Genomic DNA, 2,932 nt, shown 5'->3' on the forward strand with positions numbered 1-2,932 from the left:
TAGGTATTCAAGAGAATTGTGCAATGTATTGAACATAATGAAGCGATATATATTCATGTAGTGCAAAAGACGTATGACTTGTATACAGTTAGGCCTCGTCAACCCGACGTCTCATGGATCAATACACAGATATTTATATACTCCAACACCAATTGAAACGCTAATACCATATATGTTGGTTAATATATTAATAATTACTCATATTCAAGAGATATCAGATTAGTTCGATGCACAAACGAACATACTGTTATGTGGTGTGAACCGACGCTCATGAACGCATCGCATGTGACGTCATAGATCCATGACTCGAGATGCAACATTTGTCTTACGAAGGATTATCGTGTAAATTTTGGAAATAACGTGAAGCTGATAAGAATAAAGACAAATAAAACTTTACTAATAGTATGTTTTGTCATTAATGCGTACACACTGGAAACATCTCTAAACGTACCTATTTCTCTGTGTGTCTCTATGGTTCGCGTTATTACGGTGGTGAGTATATGTATCTACTGAAAACACATTTTAGTCGCAAGGTTCGCATCAAGTCACAAAACACATTCTTAGTGACATAATTAAGAAGGTGTTTGGAAACAGTGCATGAATGTATATGGCCATGTGTCGCAATTGGCTGTGCAGAGTAGCGTCCCTTAGTTGTGTCATAATCCTATGATCACTGGTTCGAATCCCAGATACGCCCTATTCTCTGTGAGCAACATACCTGTACTCGTTGGTCTTATCACCGTATGAACGTCTAGGACCTGAATCACGTGGTCTTTCCTGCCACATAAAGCTGACACAATATGATATAAATGTTAGAAGCATCTGTCACCTCACTCACTCTGGGCTGAATTCAAGGTTATGATCAAATATCATCGAGTATGATCCCTATGCACGCCACACCTTCAGAAGAGCTAAATATACAACTGAACCATAAAATAACATTCAGGTCTGCTATAGTATGTGCATTCGAGTTAATTCGTAATTATTCAATTCAAATACAGTAAATATTAACAGCACATCAGGGCACAATGATACGCCATCAGGGCACAATGATACACCATCAAGGCACAATGATACGCCATCAGGGTAAAATGACACGCGATCAGGGCACAATGACACGCTATCAGGGCACAATGACATGCCATCAGGGCACAATGATACGCTATCAGGACAAAATGATACGCAATACAGGCACAATGATACGCCATCAGGGCAGAATGATACGCCATCAGGGTGAAATGACATGCTATTAGGGCACAATGTCGAGCTATCAGGGCACAATGACATGACATCAGGGCACATTGATACGCTATCAGGACAAAATGATATGCCATCAGGGCACAGTGATACACCATCAAGGCACAATAACACGCTATCAGGGCACAGTGATACGCTATCAGGACAAAATGATACGCCATCAAGGCACAATGATACGCCTTCAAGGCACAATGATACGCAATCAGGGCACAATGACACGCGATCAGGGCACAATGTCAAGCTTTCAGGGCACAATAACACGCTATCAGGGCACAGTGATACGCTATCAGGACAAAATGATACGCCTTCAAGGCACAATGATACGCAATCAGGGTACAATAACACGCGATCAGGGCACAATGTCAAGCTTTCAGGGCACAATGACATGACATCAGCGCACGATGATACGCTATCAGGACAAAATGATACGCCCTCAGGACACAATGACACGCCATCAGGGCACAATGATACACCATCAAGGCACAATGACACGCGACCAGGGCACAATGACATGCCATCAGGGCACAATGACACGCGATCAGGGCACAATGACACGCTATCAGGGCACAATGACATGCCATCAGGGCACAATGACATGCTATCAGGGCACAATGACACGCTATCAGGGCACAATAATACGCCATCGGGGCACAATGATACGCCATCAGGGCACAATGACACGCCATCAGGGCACAATAACACACTATCAGGGCACAATGACAAGCTACCAGGGCACAATGATACGCCATCAGGGCACAATGATACGCCATCAGGGCACAAAGACTCGCTATCAGGGCACAATGATACGCCATCAGGGCACGACGATAAGCCATCAGGGCACAATGATACACTATCAAGGCACAATGATACGCCATCAGGGCACAATGGCACGCTATCAGGGCACAATGTCGATCTATCAGGGTTTAATGTCAAGCTATCAGGGCACAATGACACGCTATCAGGGCACAATGTCGAGCTATCAGGGCACAATGACACGCTATCAGGGCACAGTGATACGCCATCAGGGCACAATGATACGCCATCAGGGCACAATGATATACCATCAAGGTGCAATGATACGCCATGAGGTCACTATGATATGCCATCAGGGCACAATGATACACCATCAGGGCACAATGATACACCATCAAGTCGCAATGATACGACATCAGGGCACAGTGATACGCCATCAGGGCACAATGACACGCTATCAGGGCACAATGTCAAGCTATCAGGGCACAATGACACGCTATCAGGGCACAATGACAAGCTATCAGGGCACAATGACACGCTATTAGGGCACAATGTCAAGCTATCAGGGCACAATGACACACTATCAGGGCACAATGATACGCCATCAGGACACAATGATACGCCATCAGGGCACAATGATACACCATCAAGGCAGAATGACATGCCATCGGGACTCAATGACATGTCATTGGGGCACAGTGGCACGCAATCCACTAAGTCCTTGTCACACTATCCCAAGCGTTCACGAGTCTGTCCTGGAATGTCCACAGGGAAAAAATTAACTGAAGAAATGAACACTATTTTCAACCATGTGACACGGCAAATACAGGTGAGTGTTTCTTGCTAATTAGTGAGCGGCACTTTGATGCGAAGTCCAAGCGTGAGATCGTTATGCAACATGACCAAGATTATCAGTCTTCAG

This window comes from Haliotis cracherodii, unplaced genomic scaffold (assembly GCF_022045235.1).
Source record: "Haliotis cracherodii isolate W230 unplaced genomic scaffold, xgHalCrac1.p SCAF_1, whole genome shotgun sequence".
In the NCBI taxonomy this organism is placed as follows: domain Eukaryota; kingdom Metazoa; phylum Mollusca; class Gastropoda; order Lepetellida; family Haliotidae; genus Haliotis; species Haliotis cracherodii.